This window comes from Emydura macquarii, unplaced genomic scaffold, assembly GCF_026122565.2.
Source record: "Emydura macquarii macquarii isolate MOO-44397 ecotype Brisbane River unplaced genomic scaffold, CSIRO-AGI_Emac_v2 contig_1644, whole genome shotgun sequence".
NCBI classification, from domain to species: domain Eukaryota; kingdom Metazoa; phylum Chordata; order Testudines; family Chelidae; genus Emydura; species Emydura macquarii.
Genome location: NW_027131781.1, coordinates 4825646 through 4852419, shown reverse-complemented (window position 1 = coordinate 4852419; position 26774 = coordinate 4825646). Strand labels below are relative to the sequence as shown.

At 43.9% G+C, this 26774-nt stretch overlaps 1 long non-coding RNA gene across 2 annotated transcripts in view; it reads left to right on the top strand.

The window, feature by feature from the left end:
• LOC137158303 (uncharacterized) overlaps positions 1-26774 on the top strand; it is a 46304-nt gene that overhangs the window by 12536 nt on the left and 6994 nt on the right. The window lies entirely within an intron of this gene.

The following is a 26774-nucleotide window of genomic DNA, read 5'->3' as shown; positions in this document are numbered from 1 at the left end:
GTGGAAGGGAGGGAGATTAGGAAACGCAAGGGGAAAAGAGCAGGGGCTAGCACTGCATTGACAACACACCCCGAGTGTTCTCGAGCCAACATACCCTGTATGTTCCCTAGCCCTGGATCTGCTCTGCATTAGTTTCCTTTCTGCCCCAACATTGCCCAGAAGCTCAAAGGGAAGACAGTTGCTTTCTCTGTGCTCTTGACCCATACATAGCTCATACACACTTTTCTCTTCTGGATAAAGCAGAGAGCCATCTGCCTTCACACTAGCCCATAGCTTTTCCAAGTTAAGAAAGTCAAGCCACAACAGAGATGCTGGAACTGGGGGTGCTGCTGCATCCCCTAGATTGAAGTGGTTTCCCTCATATACAGGGTTTACAGCTTGGTTCAATGGCTCTCAGCATTCGCACTCTACAAATTGTTCCAGCGCCCCTGAGCCCCAATGGATTATTATTATTAGCACTTCACCTAATAAGAGGAAAACAGACAAAGTTGATTATAAATGACCTACTTTACCATGGAATCTATGCTAAAACCTTCCAAGCTGACACAACTTTTCTATGTAAGTTGCATTTAATTTTGTAAAGTAGAGCTGGTGGGGAAATGAAATGTGTCCCGTGAGAAATTCCAAATTTTTCTTTCACACTGCTTCAGGAGGAAATGTCAAAATGCTGAAATATTTCATTTTGGAAACATCAAAGTGATTTTTACCAAAACGTTTCATTATAATATTGACATGTTTGTTTTTGCTGTTAAAACATTATAATATGAAATATTTAATATATAATGTTAAATGTTAAAGTTAAGTCAAAAGAAAATGAGAAAGTTAGAATGGAATATTCCATTTTGATGCAAATATTTGAAATTTTTCCATCAGATGGTGTAGAAATCAACATGGTCCTCAAACATCTTGACTGTGACAAAACAGCATTTTCCAACAGAGCTGTTCCATTTAATTTTTTTCAACCTATTCTATAGTGTTAAGATACTGGACTTTTGTACGAGTTAGACTGGTGTCTATCTCTGTCCTTCTCTCGGCGTTACCATGTGATGTATGCCTCCCAGAGAGAAATCTGTTATAGTGTACTTAACAGCTAGCTTTTTTGTGGTTTCTGCTGTCTTCGATGTAAAGCTCTCACACATTGCAAGGGGGGCAGAAATAATTGATCAGATATGTCAAAAAGCACACTAGCTTGCATTCAATGGACACAGTCAACTGGAGTATAGTCAATGTAATAAAATGTTTTAACAGGAATTTCACCTGCCCCACGTCCAATTTTTGTAGTTCTGTCACATTTTCTTATAATAAAAATGTTTTTAATCCCTACTGCTCTGAGTGAAAGATTTGCACAAACCTCAGGGAAACAGCCTGACCACACAAATATCCCAATTGTGCAAAGACATGTACCTGGGCATAGCTTTATGCAGATAAATAGTCACGTTGGACTCAATGGGACTGCTCACATACACAGTTGTGCAGATTTGTCTTTGCAGGATCAGGGATCAAGTGCTGACAGATGCAGAAAGTAAACCATCCTGAATAACATAGCTAGCTAATCTTGTTCTTTTGGCCCCATTACTTTCTGCCTGAGGCATTTAAAAAGCCAGTGCAAATGTGAACAAGTAAGTGTGGAAGTAAAAAATGTATCTACAAAACAGGATTGTTGATAGCTTTTAGATTATATTCATAGTGTGTGCATGTAACACACACGTGCTGCTATACTTTTAGCTATGTGATTTTTAAGGTGGATTTCATGGAAAGCTATCTCTAAGAAGCCCTCCATTGCACTGGAATGCATTTCAAATTCGCACTGGTTTCAGTGAGGAGTTTGCTTAAATAAGGAATTTGTCATTAAAAGCTTTTTGGGTCCAATCCTAATTACGTTGCTGAGTCTGCTCGTAATGGTAGCTAGTTAGCATAAAAACCCTGTGATGTTGTGACTGACTGGTAGCATGGGAACTCAGTGTATGAAATTCATCATAACCTTCCATCTGCTTTCATGCTGGTTTACTCCCAAGTGCATTAAACATTGTGTTTACATATAAATAGATGATGGCTAAAGCAGGTGGGCTGGTGGTTCTGGAGTCTCCCCCTTAGAACTCCTGCCCCGCTAACACCAGCACCTTGCAGTGATGTCTCTCTTTCAGCAGAATGCCCATCACCCACAGGCGGCCCAGGACTGTCATCAGTACTTCCTTTTCAAATACGTTTTTTAATTGCTTCATGCTGAGAAGTGTTCCTTACCTCATGAAGCCTCCGAGATGGATGGTAGCTAAAGAGTGACAGGACAGCGCTCTCAAAGTTGCAGGCGACTGAGTCTGCCTCCAATATGCTGCTATTAACCGAGATGCATCTTGAAACATCCTTCCTGTGATGTTAATTTGGGGGAGCAGCTCAGTGCTCTTCCCTGGTGAATGAAACGTATCCCCGGACCCAGCTGTGGTGAAGCCATTCAGAGCAGCGAGCCGCACGTGGCTTCCAAACTCACTCTCCACATTGACGCTGTTCTAACTCTGAGCATGTTTGCCCCAGCCTTCCCTGATAAGGCAACTGAAACGGGGTCCTCTGGGAGCCAGAGTGTGGTGGTTCTAGATAGACTTCACAGGTTTGCCTGCTGCACTATTACAATGTACTGGAGTGGGGTGTGAGTGACTGAGGACTGTTGCCATCTAGGGGCTGGCCCACAAAGCAGATGAAGGAAGTACCATTCCTAGCAGCCGCAAGAGTTCTTTCCTAGCTGCAGTGGCAGAGGCCTGTTTAAGGGCTGAGGAGTCGAGTTTTAATCCCTGTTCCCAATGTGGGTGGAAGAGATTTCCCCGGTAGTGGTGGCTGTCCTTTGCAGGACCTGAGAATTTGTCCCAATCCATTATACGGCACAACCTTTAGCCAAACAGGGAACGTGCAAAAATCTTAAAGGTTCACCCACAATAAATGAGACTTGAGATGACCAGTTTATGCTCACATCAACACCGGGACGGACTTTGTGTGGGCTCCTATTGCTCCTGGAATTTTCACTTGGGCAAACCTCCCGTTAGCCGCTGTCTGAGTAAGCGCTGCAAGGAGAAGCAAACTGTGAATGAAGGAAAAAATGGCACAGACGGCTGCAGGAAAAAATGACACGAAGAAACTGTACAGCAGTAGACTTGCTGCTGTTGGGAGGAAAAGCAAATAGCAACAGTACAGTTTGAGATGATGGCAACTGAATGGAGAAGACATCACAACAATTGAAGGCAGTACTTTAGTCTACTAATGGATGGCAAACCAGTGGCCAAATCCCCCAGATGTAGTGGAAGGAAACGATCGGGGCTTCAAATCAGGACTTATTACCGAAGTAGAAGGAGATATATACAATAGTAGGAGGCATTTACAACACCGGAAATGTAGCAAGGGAAAAAAGTTCAACCTATTTTATTCTCAAGAGATGGGAAGGTCTAGCACTGGACTGGAACTCGAACTGTTCCAAACTCTGTCATTGATCTGCTGTGTGACCTTGGACAAGACACTTCTGTCTCATTTTCCCTTTCCACAGTGTCTATGGACATGGTGAGCTTTGGGACGGACTCTCTTACTACATGTGTGTATAAGTACTTACTGCAATAGGGCCCTGGTTCTCGCTGAGGCCTGTCTAGGCCCTGTTATACAAATAATAAACCTTCGAGTACATCCTACGGTTTCTAAATATGAGCAATTTTCAGGGAGAGTGCTCATGATCATTCATCTGTTTTTGTCCTACCTGGGAGTCCAAGTTGCACAGAAATTTATACTGTACCTAGACCAATGTCCCACTTCAGCTTTCTGATGAAGCGCTATATTGTCTGCAATGATTCACTTATACAAAGAGAGCCTCTTAACTGTCAGTGCAGGGGTTGGGGTTTTGTATTCCATTAAAACTGAGTGGCCTATTGCCTTTAGTTTCTTATTTTGTCTTGAAAGAAATACATTTGACCCTGCAAAATCCAAGCCTCCTTCGTGACTCCCACCCTTGTACTAAAAAAAAAAAAAAAAAAAGGCCCTTTCTACATTTTTAAGGCAATTTTAAAGGATTATTTCTGCCAAGACAGTGACCCCTTGTGGATTTTACAGAAGTCTCTCAGTCTGACTATATAAAGCAAAATAAACTCTCATTGCAGACCTTTCCTTTGTCCCTTGCAATGCTGAAGTATCAGAAGATTTATTATTAAACAGAGGCTCCAGTCTGATTTATGAAATTATAGCTGAAGCATATTGCGTGCTGGTTACAAATTGCAATCCTGTTCTGTGGGACATGAGCTCCAATGAGCAGTCGATATATTAGACTGTAGGGAAAAGGAGAGCTTAAAACCAGCTGGCCAACTGTAACAACTACAGCCACTCTTCTTTTGATGAGAAGATGATCTACATCTGGGCTTAATACAAACCATGATGGATTGACACAGGGTTCCATAATATCTTATACAAACTGGATAACTTTCACTTGGTTTCCTATAGCTGCCATTATAACTTTGATTAAAGTACTACATTCCTTTCTTCTTCTTGCTTCCTTAAACGTCCTTTTATTGTATTGGCTGCTTATGTCTGAGGACTTTTAAGATGCTGTGCACCACTGGCCACCAACAGCTCACACTGCATGAATGGGCAGTAAGTTTGAGCGGTTGTAAGGCAACAGTACAGCACCATATGTGGAATCATCACTTTGGCTAAATCAGCTACCTATAAATATGCACCAGATGTTACTGGGGAAGAGGCAACTGGAACGTATTAGCAGGAAAGGTGTCTCTCTCTTTTTAAAATGAAAGCTCTCCCATGAAGACCACTCCTCTAGCTGCTACTTTTAGCTCAGCTGTCCAAGGAAAAATGACCCGAGCATCAGATGCTATTGCTATCGCTCAAGGGTCTGTATGCTTGCTCAAGGACATCCCTCAATCCAGAGACAGTATCGGTGGGCCAGATTCTCAGCTGGTGTGACTTGGTGTAGTTCAACTGAACTCGGGGACACAAATGCAAGAAGCCTGGGAAACAAGCAGGAGCAATTGGAAGTCCTGGCACAGTCAAGAAACTATGATATGATTGGAATAACCGAGACTTGGTGGGGTAATTCACATGACTGGAGCACTGTCATGGATGGGTATAAACTGTTCAGGAAGGACAGGCAAGGGCAAAAGGGTGGAGGAGTTGCACTGTATGTAAGAGAGCACTATGACTGCTCTGAGCTCCAGTATGAAACTGGAGATAAGCCAATTGAGTCTCTGGGTTAAGCTTAGAAGCAAGAACAATAAGGTGATGTCGTGGTGGGTGTCTGTTATAGACCACCAGACCAGGAGGACGAGGTAGATGAGGCTTTCTTCTGTCAACTAGGGAAAGTTTCCAGTTCACAGGACCCAGTTCTCATGGAGACTTCAATCACCCTGACATCTGCTGGAAGAGCAATACAGCAGAGCACAAACAATCCAGGAAGTTTTTGGAGAGTGTTGCGGACAACTTCCTGGTGCTCCTCTTGACCTGCTGCTCACAAACAGGGAAGATTTGGTAGGGGAAGTAGAAGTGAGAGGCAACCTAGGCAGCAGTGACCATGGGATGGTCGAGTTCAGGATCCTGACAAAAGGAAGAAAGGAGAACAGCAGGATATGGACCATGGATTTCAGAAAAGCAGGCTTTGACTCCCTCAGAGAGCTGTTGGGTAGGATCCCCTGGGAGGTTAATATGAGGGGGAAAGGAATCCAAGAGAGCTGGCTGTATTTTAAAGAAACCTTATTGAGGGCACAGGAACAAACCATCCCGATGTGCAGAAAGAATAGCAAATATGGTGGGCGCCTGGCTTGGCTTAACAAAGAAGTCTTTGGTGAGCTTAAACACAAAAAAGAAGCTTACAAGAAGTGGAAGCTTGGTCAGATGACTAGGGAGGATGATAAAAATACTGCTCGAACATGCAGGAATGAAATCAGAAAGGCCAAAGCACAATTAGAGTTGCAGCTAGCAAGGGACGTGAAGGGGAACAAGAAGGGTTTCTACAGGTATGTTACCAATAAGAGGAAGATTAGGAAAAGTGTGAGCCCCTTACAGAATGGGGGAGGCAACCTAGTGACAGAGGATGTGGAGAAAGCTGAGGTACTCAATGCCTTTTTTGCCTCTGTCTTCACAGACAAGGTCAGCTCCCAGACTACTGCACTGGGCGGCACAGAATGGGGAGGTGGTGAACATCCTGCAGTGCTGAAGGAACAGGTTCAGGACTATTTACAAAAGCTAGACATGCACAAGTCCATGGGGCCAGATGCAATGCATTCAAGGGCGCTGAGGGAGTTGGCTGATGTGATTTCAGAGCCATTGGCTATTATCTTTGAAAGCTCGTGGCAATTGGGGGAGGTCCCTGATGATTGGGAAAAGGCAAATATAGTGCCCGTCTTCAAGAAAGGGAAGAAAGAGGATCCAGGGAACTACAGACCGTTCAGCCTCACCTCAATCCCTGGAAAAATCATGGAGCAGGTCCTCAAGGAATCCATTTTCAGGCACTTGGAAGCGAGGAAGGTGATTAGGAACAGTCAACATGGATTCACGAAGGGCAAGTCATGCCTGACCAAGCTGATTGCCTTCTATGAAGAGGTGACTGGCTCTGTGGATATGGGGAAAGCAGTGGACGTGATATACCTTGACTTTAGCAAAGCTTTTAATACGGTCTCTCACAGTATTCTTATCAGCAAGTTAAAGAAGTATGGGTTGGATGAATGGACTATAAAATGGATAGAGAACTGGCTAGATCATCGGGCTCAACGAGTAGTGATCAATGGCTCTATGTCTATCTGGCAGCCGGACACAAGCGGAGTGCCCCAGGGGTCGGTGCTAGGGCTGGTTTTGTTCAACATCTTCATTAATGATCTGGAGGATGAGGTAGATTGCAAGTTTGCAGATGACACTAAGTTGGGGGGAGTGGTAGATACCCTGGAAGGTAGGGATAGGATACAGAGTGACCTAGACAAATTGGAGGATTAGGCCAAAAGAAATCTGAGGTTCAACAAGGACAAGTGCAGAGTCCTGCACTTAGGATGGAGGAATCCCATACACAGCTACAGACTGGGGACCGACAGGCTAGACAGTAGTTCTGCAGAGAAGGACCTGGGGGTTACAGTGGACAAGAAGCTGGATATGAGTCAGCAGTGTGCCCTGGTTGCCAAGAAGCTAATAGCATATTGGGCTGCATTAGTAAGAGCATTGCCAGCCGATGGAGGGAAGTGATTATTCCCCTCTATTTGGCATTGGTGGGGCCGCATTTGGAGTATTGTGTCCAGTTTTGGGCCCCCCACTACAAAAAGGATGTGGACAAGTTGGAGAGAGTCTAGCGGAGGGCAACAAAAATGATTAGGGTGGTGGAGCACAAGACTTGAGGAGAGGCTGAGGGAACTAGGTTTGTTTAGTCTGAAGAAGAGAAGAATGAGAGAGGATTTGATAGCATCCTTTAACTACCTGAAAGGGGGTTCCAGAGAGGATGGGGCTAGGCTGTTCTCAGTGGTAGTAGGTGACAGAAGAAGGAGCAATGGTCTCAAATTGCAGTGGGGGAGGTCTAGGTTGGACATTAGGAAAACATTTTTCACTAGGAGGGTGGTGAAGCACTGGAATGGGTTACCTAGGGAGGTGGTGGAATCTCCATCTTTAGAGGTTTTTAAGCTGCGGCTTGACAAAGCCCTGGCTGGGATGATTTAGCTGAGGTGAGTCCTGCTCTGAGCAGGGGGTTGGACTAGATACCTCCTGAGATCCCTTCCAGCTCTAGTATTCTATGATTCAGGAAGTATAGTTGATAGGGCTAAACTGATTTCCACCAGGTGTGGATCCAGTTTAAGATTTTGGGCCAATCTGGAATTCAGTTACTGGTCAGAGATGGCCTTAATAATTTGTAACTAACAATTCATCCAATAAATTTTGCCGCCGCCTCTTGTGATTCTCAGCTTTTAGCGCGTCTGTGAGCCTGCCATTGTGTATTTGCTTGGATACAGAGCTCACATGCCATTCTTTCTGCTTTTTGATGGGTGGAGTCTAACTCTTACAATCTGATTTCTAATGTGGACACTTGGAATTTCTAATTTGGATTATTTTTTTCTGTGAGTGTTTGTTTGTGTGTAATAGTTTGACTTATAATTGGCTGTTTGGGTGAATTGTCCTGCCAGTCAACTCGCTTGCTTCCCGAGAATAATCCCACAAACCCAAAGGCAGTGTGAACACAAACTTTAAAGAACCACTTTAAATATTCATTTGAAGTCTCCAACCAGTCCCACTCCTTGAGATTCTTGCAAGTACTTGTTCTAAATTAAATTCCCTCTTTTCACCTCTACAGCTGTTAATTTGCAAGGGTGATTGTGCTCTTCTATAAGAGCAAGGCTTTCCCTGGACACCGTTTTGGTACAGCAGGTTCTTTGCAATGCAGTGCACTGCAGACCGTTCAGCCTGATCTGTGTAAGAGAGGCTCTGTGCCACTTTTGTTGATGAGACGCATGGGAGTTAACACTGCCAGGGACTTTGGTTCCTGATAAACGTATTCATTCATTCTATGAGAGAGCAGAATTTCCAGTCAACAGTCCAGGAACTTGAGTATGTTGGAGAGATACGGACAGGCTTTGAATCTCGTCCGTTCCTTTCATCTTCAAAGAGCTTTTACAAACCTGAGTGTGCCTCAGAAACATCCCAGCTAGAACTGCCATTTTACAGATGGGACAGCTGAGGCAGAGTGTTTGACTTGCGTTGTCACTCATGCAAGACGGTCGCTAAATATTTTGCTGCCGTAAGCAGGCACCCGTTCTGCTCTTTTGGGTGCCCACACTGGAGATTGGTGCTAGTAAGCTAGAGATTCATCTACATGAGAGTTTTGTACTGTTGCTGGTATCTGCTTAGAAGCCTGAAAAGCTTGCTAGACAATGACCTTCCGGTGCTCTTTATGCTTCACCATGCACCGTCTGGGAGCAAATGTTCAAAATGCTCCTGCACCAGTTCAGTCCAAGTGACTACAATACTAAGTGTGGATGGGCACCAAAGACATGGCAGTTATACAGGGTCAGTTGAGCCTCCAAGCATGTTACGAGCCAGTGCTTGAATGTATGTATGAGGATTTCAGTCCCCGTAAACCCTGAACTAATTTCAGTGGGAGTTTTGCTGGGCTATGAAATGGAGAAGTTAGCCTACAGCAGGATGGAGGAGGAAATATTGACCATTCAGTCCTGGAGCTGTGGTGATGTGGTCAGTTTTTTGACTCATCATTAAAAGCCCAGATACTCTAACATAATTGAATTTATTCACACAGCTGGCTTCTCCCTGCACTGCTTACTCAGACAGTGTCTAATAGGAGGCTTGCCCAAGTAAGAATTCCTGCACTGAAACCAATAAGAGCCTAAACAAATGCCATCTCACTGATCAGAGCATAAATTTGTCATCTCTTGTCTCTCATTTGGCGTGGGTGAACCTCAATAAGTTTTAACGGATTCGGTGTTTGGGTAAGGCTTGTGCTTTATAATGGACTGTGACAAATCTAGGCCCTACAACTAACTGCTACAATTACTGGACAAATCTCTTCCACCTATGGGGGGCCCAGGTATTAAAACCTTGTTCCTTCACCCCTGAAAACACAGGCCTCTACCATGGTAGCTAAGAACAAACCCTTGTAGCTGTTAGCAATGGTAGTTTCTTCATCTGCCCTCTGGGCCAGCCCCTAGATCCCTCACTCTCATACACACCACGTTAGTACAGTGTAGTATTCCAGCAGGCAATTCTTTGAAGTCTCTCTAGCACCAACATGGCCTGGCTCCCAGAAGACCCTATTTCACTTGCCCTTTTAGGACACAACTGGGCCAAAGTGTGCTCTAAGTTATAGCAGTGTAAATGTGGAGAGCAGAGTTTGGCCCCATCTCTTTGGAACACCCAGGCAGCTTGGCTCCTAAGGACAGTGTTCCGAACAGTAAACTATAAATTTCTGGAACACCAAGAATCCTGGCTAAGACTCATTGTTCTAATAAGGTTATGAAATACTGAAATCCATGTGAGATACAAATTAGGGATGGGCAAACTGGAACGGAGAAAATAAGAAATCCCCTTGCACTCTTCCTGGGATTAGAGAAAGGTCAGTTAACTTTTCCCCCAGTTATTCTTTGTGCAGCAATCCACGTCCAGGTTCCTGCAGGAATTGGAAGCAGAAGTGCTAAAACACTGTGGGAGGCTGTAGTTCTATTCCCAGGATTTCCAGACCAACTCAAAGCAGGATGTTAACCTACATTTTCTGAGCGCGTCTATTTTTGTGCAATTTTCAGGTCCCTTTTCAGACTCAGAAGCCTGGCATAGATTAGATGAGCAATCAAAACTTTTAGGTGCTTACCTGAACCTCCAAACTGTTTGAGATTCATTTATTTCTTATTAACACTTCTGCTTTATACAGCATCTTTCCTCCAAAGATCTTAAAACAGGTAAATATTATCCCTCCCCCATTTCACAAATGGAGAAAACTGAGGCTCAGCGAGGGTAAGTGACACTTCTAAGTTTCACATCAAGTCAGTGGCAGAATTGAGAGCAGGATCCAGGAATCCCAACTCACTGTGCTTGCCTCCAGCGGCCTCAGTGTAGATGTATGTATAGCCCATATGGACATCACAGGAGCAAACTGTCCTTTGTCTTTTGGGCATAAATCTAGTAAGTGGATGTTCAGACAGGTACTCCCAGAAAAATTGGTTCCCACTTTAAAACCTGCAGTAATGTTGCCTTCTCCTCCTCTAGGCAGCCTCCAGTTCGCAGTTACCTCCTTAAAGTATCCCGCAGGTTGCTAGTAAATTCCACTTGGCTCCAAGAACACAGCCCAGGTTCCTCTGGGCCCAGGTTTACTCTAGTTTCTGGCACAGGTCCCTGGGGGTGGAAAATGTGCCACGGCAGGAAGTTGTGGCTGCTGCCTCCTCTCCAGTGGGTGGATCATATACCATGGCAGCAGCATAACTGTCCCCCCAAAGCAGCAGGGAACTGAGTACGGGCAGAGAAAGCAGGTGGCCCTGTTGTCCGTAGCTTCTGCTCCGGCACTGCTGCCCTCATCTGTCTTTGCTGGTAGGGCTTCTCTGTCTCCTGGGCTCCGAACTGGCACCGTGCCTGCCGAGCAGTAATGCGAAGAGCGACTAGTGCGATCTGTGGGGTGGATTTCATTTTTATCACCTCGCTGCACAGGGAGGCATGCTGGCAGCAGTGTACCCCTAGCAACCTGGTCCTAGGCTGGGAGGACCTTTCCGTGGCCACTGCAGACGGCTTCTATTGGATGCACTGTGGTTGGTGTGATCCGAACGTCAGCAGAGAGGTTCTGTAGCGATGATCACACAGTGGCATAGTGAGGCGGGGGGGGGGCAGGTCCCGCACGATGCGCAGGAGGCGGGGGGCCCAGGAGGCTCCTGCATGCCCCGCGACTCATCAAGGGCTGGCCCGGTGCTTCCTCCCCCTCCCCCAGGCTGGGGGCGGTGAGGCCAACCTGTTTGAGCTGGCGCCAGTCTGCGGGGCTGGAGCGGCAGGTAACCGCGGGGGATGGCCAGGCTGGCTCTTCATGATGGGCGGAGGGCTCGGGAGGCTCTGAGCTGGTGCCCCTCAGTGCCTCCCCTCCCATCCCCACCACCATGCGTCGTGAAGCGCCGGCCCAGTCCCTCTCCCCCAGGCTGGGGGTGAGGCTGCCCAGTCCAAGCGGGCTGAGAGGCTGCAGCGGAAGAGGTGGATGCTGTGCAGCGGGTAAGTGTGTGTGTTGGGGTGGGTGGGGGGGGGGGGGGAGGCAGTGGAGCCAAGCCTGCATTTGTGCTCCACCTGCCGGTACAGAACCCCCTTTCCCCAGGGCAGCTGGGGATGGCACTGGGACTTCTCCTGCCTTGCATGGGGGGGAGGAAGGGGGCCGCAAATATAGGCTCGGCACCTGGGTGCCAGAGACCCTCGATAGCCATTGTGATCACATGGTATTACTCCTGCAGCATCAATACTTCCCTTCACTGGCATATTGCAGGCCCGTGGGACGCCGCGGTAAGAGTGGTTTAAGAGTGGTTTAGGAGGAAGTTTTAAGGAGCCTGGTGAGTCGCATGTGAGTAAATGATCAGCAGCAGTCAGTGCGGGTGAAGGTGTCCTGGGCTGTGCTCTGCTCATTTCATCTTCAGCACGGTGATGCTCCGAGACCTTCCCCAGCCCACTGCGCTCTTGTGCATAACAATCGACTCGAGCTATGCTGAACCCATGTGACTGGCAATAGATCTCTGGATCCGGAGCGCTGCCGAGAGTGTGGAATTTGTTCCTAATGCATTAGGAAATAGTCATTTCTTCTTTGGCACCAGGTTCGGTGTTTGGTAAGCAATTGCCTTTGGCCAAAAGCTGTGCCAGGATTTTACTGCTTGTTACAGAGTGAGCAAATGACATTGCAACATAGGTAATTGGGATAATTTAACAGCCCTTTAGCAGGGTGTAGGGATGGCCTCTAGTCTTAACATTGGTCAATTTTTATAAACCTGGTATTCTGATGGGAAAGTGAGGACTCTTCAGTGACTGTATCTAAACTGAATGGTGTGGGAGCCAGGAATTCCTGGTTTCTAACCTTGCCTGCATTCGGCTACTGACTTTGGCCCCTTCACTTCCTCTCTCTGATTGTGAAATATGAATATGGATACTTAATTAGGATTAACTAGTTAAATATTTATAATTGAAGATGGCAGGAACTCTGTCGGTGTATTGATTATAATTATTGGCCCTGGTGTTTAACATGAGAACTGACCTGAATTTCTCCCTCTCGCTGCAAATGAACTTAAACCGTCACATCTGGTTCTGCCTCGAAACAAAAGCCGAAGTTCTAAAATTCCCCCAGAACGGATGCTGGTGGTGTAACTCCAAGCCTTACTAAAGGCAGGAAGCAGTGAGAATCTCCCAAAGGAGCCGGTTCTGGTGATAGTGTTTCCAGTCCAATGTTACTCGTGAGGTCTGGGTAGCTGAGGTGAATTTTTTCCATCCACCTGAGAATGTTTGGGCACGCACAACCCAACCTTCATCTCGGAGCCTTTTGAGGTTGGGTCACTTATCTCGGGCATTTATTCATGGAGATATAGTGCAGTCCACCTTTGCTCAGTGGAGTCAATATTGCACTGAAGAAGCTGTGCCATGCAGCACCTGGGCCAAATTCAGAAGTTGGTGTAACTTGCACCTTCGTCCAGTCCCCTCAGTATGAGGACACTAATTTAGACTTCCTTCTTAATGACCCCTTGGACATTACCTCTGAATTTAGGCAACTCAGTGTCAGGAAGTCGAAGGTGGACTAAAAGAGCAATGTGGCATGATAGATAATTTAGAAAAATGTACTCGTCTCTGCATGGAGTACTCAGACTGTATCTTCGCCTGTGTCGCCAGCACTATAGATTCCTCCAATAGAGGGAAGATCTCAGTGGAAGAAACTTGTGGCCGTCTGGTAGGCTTGTCAGGCTTCCTGCAGCTCTGCACGCCAGCCTCAGTCAGCATGGGGCCCAGAGAGCTGTTCAGAGCTCTCAATCCGTTTCCTTTCCCCTCCCTTAGGTTTTGTGGCAAACAGAATCTCATGGAATCCTGTCATTTCCAAAGAGGGTGGAACAGGAATTCTTGCCTGCTCCTTTGTTTTCTCCATCTTCAGTTCCCAAATCTTTGTTTTCAGTAGCCATCCGCCTAGCTGCATCGGTTCAGTTTGCACAAAATCATGGCCCTGCTGCAGTGTCGAAAAGGTGGTTGCTATTAATACACTGTTAACACAGCAAATGAGTCTCTGCGAATCTAGTACTGCAAGCCGTGGCTGAATATCTGACTGCCTCTCAGGCATCTAAGCCCAGGCACCGCCTATCTCTTCTGAAGAACTCAACTGAAGATGCAGAAAACAAACCACTAGGTCAGAATTTCTCTTTTCCTGCCAACTGGATCTCACTAACTGAAGTGACATTTTCATTTTAGAACCTTTCTGGTATTACTGTTCCGTTCATTACTAAGCAGATCGAGTCTGATGGGGGGGACCTTTAAACCTACTCTTTTCACTTTTTTCAACTAAGCAGCAATGGGACATGCTTTCAATGTTGTGTGTTAGCTAAATAAGGCTGGTTCTTAACAAAAGAGAGCTTGTACTCAGTAGCATTCACTGTCTTAGCCAGGTCATGTTATGTACAAGACTTGTTCTAATAGCTCATCTTCTAATAAAACAGCGATACCAAGAGAGGCACATCAGTTAATTTATCCAGTTGCTATCACATATGAAGTAACAACTTACCATAAACTCTATTTTTTAGATGAAAAGCTCTGGCTAGATTAGGTTTTTTTTTTTCTTTTCTTTTCTTTTCTATTGTTTAAACCTGATAGCTGCCACTTTGGCCCATGCTGCAGTTGCATCTTCCTAAGCATCCATGAAGTCTTTGGCATATTCATGTGGCTGATGTTTCTCATGTTATACATTGCATATAAATTAGGTGAGGTGACGCTGAATTAACCTTGTGTAGTTTGTCCTGTATTCATCTGACCCAGTGTTTAATGTCCTTTGAAGACCTATTTTCCATTGTAAATTTAGAATTCTTTCCACAGGACACAGAAATATGGCACTGTGGTATATTTACAAGTATAAAGACTTGTGAACTGTATGAGACATTAACATAACATAAACATAGGGTATATGTTACTGATACTGCACAGATCACATTCATCCCTGGAGTAAGCTGGTCCAATTTCCATTAAAGTCATTGGGGACTGGGCCAGCTTATACCAGAGCCAAATGTGTTCTGTGTCTTGTATACAAGTAAAGGGTTACTTAGGCAAAGATTTACATTCTAAAGTACTAGTAACAAAACCCTAAACCTTGGGTGAATAAACACAACCAAAGACCTGATTCAAGAAAACCAGTAGAAACAAAAAGCAGATCTTTGCAAACTCTAATTGTTTGCTATTCAAAGGGCCACACTTCCCCTTTTCAGATTTGTCAGATCGCACAATGATATGTTTATGGCAGTGAATCAGTTTTATTCTTTGCACCCCTAAGGAATATACTTTGCTGTTAATGTTTTCTTGATACTTTTCTTGGTATTTAATGAATCACCAAAATCTACCTTTAAGAAAAAAATTTGGGTCAAGAAGTTTTCTGTGTTATGTTAACCCTATAGACCACCTTCCCTCAAAATTCAGTCCTCTTAAGAGAAAGGGGTGCTCTTCTGTAGTTCTTATTAGGCACTAATGCTTCTTTAAAGACTGGTCTAGATTTCAGATCAGCAACAGCTTTGATGTCAAACCAGCTGAAGGGAGCTCACGTTTGTGAGTAGCTATAGCCAACAACTGTTGAGGGTTAATGTCCAACACAGAAGGGTCTAAGGCTCCGCTTGGGTTGGGAGTGCCAGGTCTAGAGAGTGAGCTTGGCAGCTGGAGTAAGGCGACGTGTTTCTCTCGTCGTAGGAAGCTGAAATACAATAATTGGCTCCAGCATAAGCCCAAATTCCCTGATCCAAATCCAATATACTTGTATTTAAAATACCATTGTTACCAAAACAATTGAAACACGCTGGGCTCATTTTACACAAGCTGTTATGGGGGAGTGTGGAAGATGCTTCGCTGGAGGTGCAAGTGCTGGGCAGCCCGTGGTCTTCTGTTTTCTAGGTGCTGGGGGAATTATAGTACAGAGTGGGGTCTTGCTACAATTTAAAAAAGGTATCGTAAGCACGCCCCCAGGAACAGCCACCCTGCTACTCAGGAGTTAAGTAAGGTAATTGGCTAGTGGCCATATCCATCTGTGGTCCAGGAATGCTCCTTCCAGATCTGGTCAGTGCTCTAGGTGGTGCTAAGAGGCCCCGTGCACCATTGTGCTGGAAGGCAGTGTCCCAGCCGGGTTGTGCGTGGCTGGAGCCAGAGTCTGCAGTCAGAGGATTAGAGTCAAGTTGGCTGGGTCAGGGTACCAGGAGGTCAGAGTTAGGAGACAAACTGGAGGTCGGGAACCACAAGTCAGATGCTAGGAAATCAAGGCACACAGTCCAGAGGAGGGTGGAGCTCAATCTGAGCAGCTTCCTGTTCCAGAGTGGCTGGCTGATTGGCCTTATGTAAGCGAGCACCAGGGACTCCACCAATCAAACCTCAGGGACAGCACCTCACACTGGGGTTGGGCTTCATGGGTCCCAGTTAAGCTATGCCGCTAGTTGGCAGGTTAGAGCATAGTGGCTCCTGTGAATCTTGTGGACTCAGGTTCAAGATCTGTGAGTCATGACAAGCAGACTATGCCTGCTCCATGTACGGGGAGAAAGGGCGGTCTTCTCTCTAATACATCCATACCTGGGTGGGTGGCTATAAGTTTATGGATGACCTATAATGCCTGGGGAAAAAAGTGCCCTCCATAAACTTTTCTGACTATTATCAATATAAGCAAACAGATCTTTTATTCCAAACACTTCCAGTCCTGCCACATCTGTACAATGAAGATGTAACCATTGTCTTGGGTTACAAGCTATTTGGGACAGGGACTATATCTTCCTTCATGTGTTTGTGCAGTCTTCAGTGCAATGAAAGCCCAACCCTAACTGGAATTCCTGGGGGTGACTCTACTATAAATATTAAGTAATAATCATCATTCAGTATAGTGTGAGGTCACCTGTTACCAAATGAGATTGTGGCAGTTCTTGTCAGCTTGCTAAAGGATGCTGATAAAATGCTGTTGGAAAGAATGACTGTTGTAATTGGCATAGATTGCATATGTTTAAGATGAACAGCAATTGGTAGGTTCTTTCTGAAGATGAACATTAGCAAGATGGTTTTTGCACTAGGGAAAGTGGTTTTTAAAATGACTCAGATTGACTTTGTTATGACTTTATTGTAAACTTCTTGACACTTATTCAAATGTTGTTTTATTAGCAAAACCGTCCCCCTAAGTGCTATTCCAAATAAACCCATTTGTATTGTCTATAGGTCATCAGGCCGTAGCTCTTCATATGGACAACATTTGCATTGTTCCAAGAACGGATCTGCATTCCTTAGAATTATAAGTTTGCATTTCCAACGATTTATAACTAGGCTGTAAACATTAGCTTCAGGGTGAAACTTGGCTCATGTGGGCTATACCGTAGAGAGAATATGCTATGCATTAATAAAAGCAACTATTTGGCAAAATTCTCCTTGTCTAGTTATGTGAGTGCCAGTGTAAAACTATTTAACTGTTCAGAAGTTTTATCTTCCCATCTGAACAATGTTTTTTCTTTTTATAACATCAAATGTGGTGGTTTAATCCATAATATGGATTGAATTGCTTTTATAATTTGTATTCATATTTTTAAAAGTCTGAGATCAAACTTTTAAATTCATTTTAAACTTAAGCCAAAACTCATCCTAACCTGATGCAGTCACAGGGATGGCTCGGAAATGAATTTTTCCCCTTAAATAGTTTCAACAAAAATAAAAAATAGTATTGATTATTGCTTTTCTTTGAGATTCTTCACCTGAAAAACTGAAAACTTCAAACCCAAAGAAGTTCAGCTTTTTGAGGTTTTTTCAGTAGAAACCCCCATGTCTTGATGAAAATGGAAACGTTCACAAATTAATCCAAAAGCAATTGTCCATTGACAAAACATTTCCCTGCGAAAAAATTTCATTCCTATCTGTCCAGTATCTTCCAGTATTTAATCAATCCAATTATAATCCTGGCTTCACTTGACTTTGATGGCCCTATGCTGATTTACACGAACGAAGCAATCTTTTGGCCCCTACGTTAGGCCTTGATCCTACTCTCATTGAAGTCATTGATCGTTTTTGCCCCTTTCCACAGTGGAAATAGTGTAGGTCCTTTGGACAGCTAATGATGTTGTCTAGTATTTTGAAGTTTAAAAGGAAGACTGCAAGTCAAACTATCTTCAAGCACACACACAAAATAATCCAACAGAAGTATAGCTAATATACCATCGTACATGGTTTTACTCTTTTTGCATTGCTGCACTAATATTACTGTGAGCTTGCTGAATAAGGAACCCTCTCCATGGCTTGCTTGAACTGAAGTCCTGTTTTGCTTGTGAAGTTATTCTTCACCTTGAAAGTTTTTGCATTTAGGGTCAGAGCTGAAATTTAGGTTTATACAATTCATGATGACTACAAAGCCTCCCATCCCTGCCATAAAGAATTTTCAAACAGTTTTAAAGGTCCCTAGGGCTTTTCTTTCCCTGAAAACAGAATTGCCTGTTGATTTTGGAGGTCTGAGTTCCCTCCCCCTGGATGGGCCTCTGCATATATTTAGAAATGAAGATCATACCTTCCATCTCTAAAATAACTTAACTTGATGAGTTAACTTGGACCACGAAAATTAAAAGCTCACTTTTTAATTCTGTTCCATGTTGTAATCTATTCAGTCTTTAGAGTCTGTTTGCTTATCAACTGTGGGTTTACCATGCCTTTTCTATAGTTCTTTTTTTCCTCACTGAGTTTGGGGAGTCTGCCACAAGGGTTATGCTTTAGGATGAATAAATATTAATCTATCTGAATGTTGCAAACTTCAGAGATCAGTTAAGTCTGTGCATTTGCGGTGCGAGGTTTGTATGTCTGAATGGGTGTATGGGTTTTGACGGAGTAATGTTGTCTAAAGGCCTAATACTGAAGTTCTTGCTCCATCCTGACTGGGCAAATCTCTCCAAAACATTTGTTTAAGCAAATATTTACTAGAATGAGAAGTTGAATTCACTTCAGCTGACCTTCATCCTTTGGTATATTCACTTTCTTCAGAATTTCTAGCAAACGAGCCCAGTGTCAGTAATGTATGCAGTGAATATTTAGCATATTCAGGAACAGCAAAGTTTGAACTTGTCAGTGTTCACCCTGGCAACCTGATTCTTTGAGTGAAGCCTTATCCAATCAATGAGCGGAAACAATAGCATGGGACTTGTGTTTCCCAGCAAAGCTGACCAACGTAGCTCGGAACACTCCCAACGAACTGCTCACACCAGTCTATGGGTGAGAATTATTTACAGGTGAATAATTTCCAGTGGCAGATACATTCAAGTAAAGCTTAGCCTGCTTGCAGGCAGTTTGCAAGGGCAAGGTTCTGCCACACTTAGCTGAGTTTAGTGCTTACCCGAGTAGTTTCATTGAACTCGATAAGATTATTTGAGGTAAGAAGTACCCTACATCAGGAAGGATAGCTGACTGGGCAGTGGGTGCATTTCTTCCAAGAGGCAATGTGGTCTGGAGAGATGACTGTCAGAAAGTCCTGGGTTCTCACCTTGGCTCTGCTGCTAATTTGTGTGATGTTGGACAAATCACTTTGCCTTTCTGCTTCGTTTCCCCTATCTGTGCAAAGGGGATAACACTTACCTGCCTTCCTCCCACAGGGCTTGAGAATTACTTAGCGATTCAGGGCTGCGAGCATGTTAGGCACTAAATATTAACAAAATGTCAGAACTCACAAGGCACCTGGGCCAAAGCGTGCTGAAGTTGGTGACGTCAGTGGGCTTCGGATCAGGCCCTAGTTGAATTGGACAAGATCCTGCAAACGCTTGCAGCTTACTGCCAGGCGTTACCCCATTGAATTTAACATTAGTAAGAGTTTGCAGAATTGGGCCCAGGATTTGATCACGGCTGCTGATTGGTTAAGAGCTATGCACACTGTGTCCTAAAGTGCCCTGTTATTTTGTTACCTCAGCCATTCTTCCTGCCGGGTCCAATTGTTTCTCATTCATGTCTTGTATCTTGTCTTTTAGACAAGTTCTAGTGGGAGGGGGTTGTCAGTTACTCTGGGGTTGTGCGGTGCCTAGAATAACCTGGGTTGAGGTGTCTAGCAGCTACTGTAAGAGAGATGTTTAAAAATAATTGTAACCTATTCCTGCGTCACACTGCAGAAATGTCAAGTTATTGGGGCTCAAGCACAGTAAATCTCCCGGGTGATATAAACTCTGAGATTCCCAATCACTCTCCCTTGTTTTTCTAGGGTCCACTTCTTAGCACGGGCCTAAGATGTTTTGCAATGATTTGCCTATGTAGTCAGAAAATCACATTCCAACCTTTAAAAGATCATCGGGAACTTTAGAGCCTCAATGGAGCCTCTGCACAGCGTCTAGCTGTCCTCTAGAAGGTTGTGGAAAACAAAACCCAAGAACCCCGCCACCTTTTCTACCAATCTGATCATTTCCTTTTAATATGAAATGCTTTTCTGTAAACATCACCCGGGCACCATTCTATAACCGCTCATAAAATAGGTTCGAGACTTGCACTAGCCCAAGCCACTCCATATGCCAACCAAAAAATCTTTCCCAGTACAGTAGAAAAATCTGTACTATTCTGCAAACTCCAAGTGTTTATGAATTGATCCTTTCTATGGGCCAGATTCCAATCCCTTGTTCACATGAATGGCCACTGACATGAATAGGGCTGCTTGAATGAGTAAGCCTCAAGCTCCAGGTTAATGCAGCTGTCTTGAAACACACATGGTGGAGAAGAAATGGGTTTGGGACTCCTCCTTCTTCCATTAACTCAATGTGCAAACTTTGGCCAGCTATTTCATTCCCCTGCACCTTGTTTTATCTCTTGGTCTATTTCTGTTTTACAAAAAGTTTAAAATGTGAGAACCTAAAGTTAAGCTCCAAAATTTATATTTTAGGTGCTTAAATATGAACTGGCAGGCCTAATCTTAAGGACCCCACATTTGTGGCCCCAATATTTAATAACCTCACTTGGTTGTTGAGATTTGTTTAAGTATTGGTAAAACCCCTGAAGATCCTCAGAACAAAGGCGCTGTGTGTGTTGCTATTATAAACTCTCTGCTGGTATTGCTCGTTGAAATTGATCGCACTTATAACTATTGATTGCGTTGTACTTACTTTTTTACTGCTGCCCTCCGTTATATTATCTGAAGTGCACTGTGACTGATTTGCAGTGTTGAAACAGTTGAGTTAATTGGCACTAAGAATGTTGTACTATTATTAGGTGTGCCTTAATGTAACAATCTCCATTTTCTTATATTTACTCTGTACTACTGAGTAAACGCAAAGATAAAAGAAGGTGGATTTAGCACTATTAGCACTTCTCTGGTTTGCATTCAAGCCAAGTTGTATTATTTTCTTTTCTGTGGGTTCAGGCCTAAAAGCAGCCCAGGTATGTGCAAGTTTAAACAAGACGAACCAGGGCCTCATTAAAAATTACTCTCTCCTGGATAATATTCAACACAGGATTAATGGTAAAGTGAATGATGTCATCTTTTAAGCTCCTGTGACCCTTTGCACTTACTTAGCATGCTGTTGAAATGAAATGTTTGTTACATGGCGAAGTTTTCAGGCTGGAAAAACTGATGCTACTGCATTTATGGAAATGTAAGATGAATGTATTAAGAGCAATGTGAAGAATAATTCATTAGATATTAATTGATATTTACCTGAGGAACTTTCTTCTCTTCAGTGATTGCTAAATGAGAAATGCTGTACGTGTGACTAAGCCAGCATTCCATTCACCTCTAACACTTCCCAGCATTTACCAACCGGCTTGTGCTCAATCTGTAGGCTACCAGCTGAGAATATATGAAGTTACCTGTGCAGAGAGGAAGGCTCAGACTGGCTGCGCTCTCTGGCCTAGCAAGTGATGCTTCCGCAGAGTCCACAGCTATCCAGCAGCGAGAAGGATTAATTGGATAGAACACAATCATCTATTTCTTGACATGTTTGGAACCAAACTGCCTCTATTGTTGAGGCTGGATTCAGTTTTTCAGGCATTGGCTCTGGATCCAATGGATCCTAACTTCACAGGCTTTTACAAGGATGTGATTCCGATGATTTTGGTGGAATTACTCCTGATTTACACTAGACCAGTACCAGGATCTGTACTGGGACCTGAGCTGTTCAACATATTCAGAAATGATCTGGAAAAGGAGTAAACAGTGAGGTGGAAAATTTACAGACAATACAAAATTACTCAGTTAAGTCCAAAGCTGACTGAGAAGAGTTACAAAAGGGTCTCACAAAACTAGGAGACTGGGTAACAAAATAGCAGATGAAATTCAATTTTAAATACCTAGTAAAGTTCATTGTATGTATAGTTGGAATGATGTTTTCCAAAGTGATGGGGTCTAAATTAGCTGATTCTACTCAAGAAAGATCTCCGTCCTTATGGATAGTTTTCTGAAAACACCTTCTCAATGTGCATCAGCAGTCAAAAAAGAACCATGAGGAAAGGGATAGATAATAAAACAGAAATAACATAATCCGACTATATAAATTAATGGTATACTCACACCTTGAACACCATATGCAGTTCTGGTCACCCCATCTCCAAAAAGACCTATTAAAACTGGAAGAAGTAAAGAGGAGGGCAACAAAAATGATGAGGGGTATGGAAGAGCTTCCACAGGAGGAGAGATTAAAAAGATGGGCACTGTTTATCTTACAAAAGAGATGATGAGGTGGTGGTGGGATATAATCTATAAAATTACGAACGGTGTAGAAAAAGTGAAAAGGGAAGTGGTGTTTAACACACAAACCAGGATCACCCAATGAAATTAATAGGCAACAGGTTTAAAACAAGCATAAGGAAGTACTTCTTCACACCACACACAATCAACCCATTGAACTTGTTGCTGGGAATGTTGTGAAGTCCAAACGTATAAGTGGGTTTAAAAAATAATTAGATACGTTCATGGAGGCTAGGTCCATGAGTGGCTATTAACCAAGATGGTCAGGGATGCAGCCTCATGCTCTGGGTGTCCCTAAACCTCCGACTGCCAGAAGCTGGGCTTGGATGACAGGGTGGATTACTCGATAATTGCTCTGTTCTGTTCATTCCCTTCGAAGCATCTGGCACTGGCCAATGTCGGAAGACAGGATTCTGGGCTAGATGGACCATTGGGCTGATTCCCCCATGGCCATTTTTATGTTCTTATGTTAACCAAGCCCTGTGTCTTGGCTCTGGGAGGGAGTGATGGTGCGAGGGAATTTTTGTTTCAGGATGGCATTTGTGCAGACTCATGCATACGCTGTTGGTACAGTACTGCGCATACAGCATTTCATTCTTGCATTTTAGCCTTAGCTCTGTCTTCCAAATAGATCAGGTTTCACAGTCTAGCTGATGCTGAGTAACTGAACTCATTTTCGTGAACATTTACACACCCATTGGGGGACTGTTCAAATGCTCACTAGCAGTAGTAAGAGCTGTGCAGTCTATTCCTATGCATATCAGATGCCACAGTGATTAAGTCATAGTGAAAGTAGGCACAATTACATCGATCAGTCATTCTAAATTAAGGACAAATCTCCTAATATATTGCATGTGCAGTAATAAGTGTATAGCAACCTTTGTCTTGATGTTTATAAACAATTAATTGGTTGCACATCAGTTAACTAATTCTCAGAACACCCCAAGGGGTAGATAGCTGACCTGGCTATGACCATGAGACAAGACTGATATCCAGAGGTCTGTTTCTGTTGTCAGACCAGTTGTTAATCTCCCATCCCAATTAATCATGGGAGAGACCAAAGCTGACAATGAGCACCAAGATAGCAATAGAAGACACTCAAATGTCAACATAAACTGCCCCTGTCAGGGCCTCAGCCTAAGATGGCACTTTAAATCGTCCGTTTCAAGGGGGAGGGATTCTTTGCAGAGAAGGCTGATGTTCTATCTGACATGAAAACAGATGTTATGTGCTTGCAAGAGACAGACAAACAGCACCAAAATTCCCTGGAGCACATATTGCTGCCAACAGCAAAAGCAACATCTATGACGTGATAAGACTGGTGAAAAACACTGCTGTGAAACACCATGGTATAATGGAATTTACCATGGCTGTACTTGGCCATGCAGCAGTAGTTTCTGTTTACAAGCCACTAGGTGAATAGTTTGCATTGCCAACTGTCTTTCCTATGTCAGAAAAACTGTCATGCCTTAGGTGACTTCAACAATCACAGCAGCATCTGGGGACACCCCAACAGTGATGACCATACAGAAGATGTTGAGAAGTGGGTGTCAACAAATGACGTGACCTTGCTCTACGACTTCAAGGACAAATGTATCTTCCAAAGTGCCCAATGGAACAAGGGGTGCAATCCTGACCTAGCCTTTATCACCTCTGAAAATGCAGGCAACTTCAGAAGGGAGGTCATGGTGGTGATCCCCAGATCACAGCACACAGACCAGGGAATGTGACAGCAAAAGGCTGCAGTACAACCCAGGAAAACCAAGTACCACCCAAGATTCAACTTCTGAAAGGCTGACTGGGAAAGCTTTACATTGGAATTGGAGGACTCCACATGTAGTATTGCTCTGACACATGAGCACTACAGAGAACTTCTCTCTGAGGTGGAAGGCTGCCCAAAAGCACATCCCTAGGAGATGCCAGGTGTTCTATCTGGGCGGCAAAGCACAGAATGAAACACGAACTTGACTCTCTCCTCAAATTCCACAATGAGTAGCTCAATATGGAGGAGCTGGCAATAACCATGCAAACCCTGAAATGTGAAAAGGCAGCTGGCTCCCATGGTCTATCTAATGAACAATTACTACACATTTTAATAGGTTTCCAGAGTGTACTTGGAACATACTATTGCACATGGTCCCTAAATGCGAACCTAGAAAGCCTCCCAAGTGTGCACCTTCACCTGAAATATCCAGTGTACCTGGGGTCATGATAGACAGAACACTGACATTCAAAGAGCACGTCAAGAACCTGAAAAAGTAAACTCCAGGAATTGGGTACTGCAGAAACTGGTTGATGCAAAATGGGGAGCAGATCGCAAAACATTTTGTGCAACCAGCCTCTCACTGTGTTGTTCAACTGCAGAGTACTGTGCAGAACAACTCTTCATTGACCTCGAACAAAAACACAGGTGGGCTCTAAATCAAGCAAGAGCCGTGGTGGTAAAGGCTGGTGACAGTCGGACCAAGTGGAAGCTGAGGAACGATCCCAAATGAGACTGTGGAGAGTCTTAGCAACTAATTGAACACTGCCTGTTGCAGTGTCCTCTCTCAATATCCCGTGCTCCTGAGGAACTAGTCAAGATAAATGACATCAGGTCTTGGCTGTGGTTTTGGAGTGACCAGTTATGATGTTGATCCTTTGTAACTTTGAAGGCATTGAAGTTACACTAACATGCGGCAGTTCAAGTGAGATAAGAATCAAGATGTAGGAGTCTTCACAAGCCTACACAAGCAGAGAATTTGACTCATGATTTCCGATTCCTTTTCCGCTCACTCCTTTTCCCCCAAGGTTCCATTTTGGAATTTCTCTTTTCTCTTGCTTGTATCCTGGTAGGTGGAAGTTGTTTGGTACATTTTTACTTTCTTGACTTTAGGGACTTTTTTTTTTTTTTTCCACGCAAGGCTGGAGAGGTCTAGTCTCACTTTGATATAAATGTTTGTAACTCTAATGAAGACTAACTAGATTTAGGCATGGAGAGGATAAGACTCACTCTTAACCTTCATATGTTCTTGTGACTCCTGGTCTCTCCAGTGCTACTTCAGAAGAAAGAAAGCAGCAGGCCATAACATTTGCATCGTTGCTCTGTCAAACACATGCTAGCACAACCGCCTTATGTTATCGGTGTCTAAGTTACTGGCAGTGGCTACTGTGCACCTGAAAAGCCTGGTGAGTGAAGTGATTGATCAGGTGTTTTTCCCCGAAGAGTGTCCTTGACTCAGTTAGAAGGTAAATGTAGTGAGTCACTCTGCAGGTGTACTTTTCTTCATTCTTCATGTGGCTGCAGAGGCATCTAGACAAGATGATGACTACAGCTAGTCAAAAAGTTTTCTGACGGAGCAGCTTTCCACCAGAAAACTCTAATACAATTGTGCAGGAATGTCTCTTCTGTCAAAACTTTCCATGGACGGCAGGCTGGCTCGCTGACAGGCTGGTTTCCTGCCAGACTGGGAGCAGGTTACCCAGGCTCTTTGGACTTCCTTAGCTGTTCATTTGCCCACCTAGCCAGCTCCTCCTCAACTGCAGTGATAATGTTCTGTGCCAGACAAGATAGCCATTGAAATGCAAGAAGTGAAGACTTTTTTGCAGGGTTTTATTTGGGGGAAACCCTCAGAAACATGTAATAAAACAAGTTGGGCGTGTTTTTTTTCTATCGTTGTATCATGAAGTGTGCCTTGAGATAGTAAAGTCACCTCTATATGGAAATAATGCCTTCAACATTTGGCTTTAGGCATTATAATCTGTCTTCATAGTTTTCCTGTCACTCCAAGCAATACTTCGCACAGCTACTGCCTTCAAAACCAGCCATTCCTTTCCCTTCCCTGCTTTAGCTATAGTTTTGCTGCTGGAAATGCTCTGATAAGTTTGGGTGCTGCTACTATGAATGTCATGTATCATGGGCTAGTACATGTTAGTACAGAACATCGAATGAAGATACAAACTCACTAGTTTTATAGCATAACATAAATGCTGTCTGTGGGGCTGATTATCATATGCTGTATTGCTATGACTAAACAATGAATCTGCATGTGCAAATCGTGAAATACACTAAAAATATGTCTCAAAGCATGTCTCTAACAAGGAGTTGCAAGTGTGACACTAGAGAGGGCCAGTGATTTTTTTGACAGCTGTCACACATGCCTTGTTGCAAAGACAACATTAAGACCAAATTTCAGCCAGGCTTCCAGGTGGTTTTCTGTTTTTGCATGAGTGTTAATGTGCCCAACCAATGGTGGGTGCACACTGTGCGCTCATTTGCACAGGCAAGCTCAGTGTTTGTCACACAACTCCCCAGTTTCTATGCAAATGGCTTGCTGGGGTGTAATGTTTGTGTACCCACTTCTGCAGGTGCAATCAGTTACAAGCGCAGAATTAGACGCCAAGGTTGCCCTTGAAAGTACTGTACTTTTGTGACACCCATTTG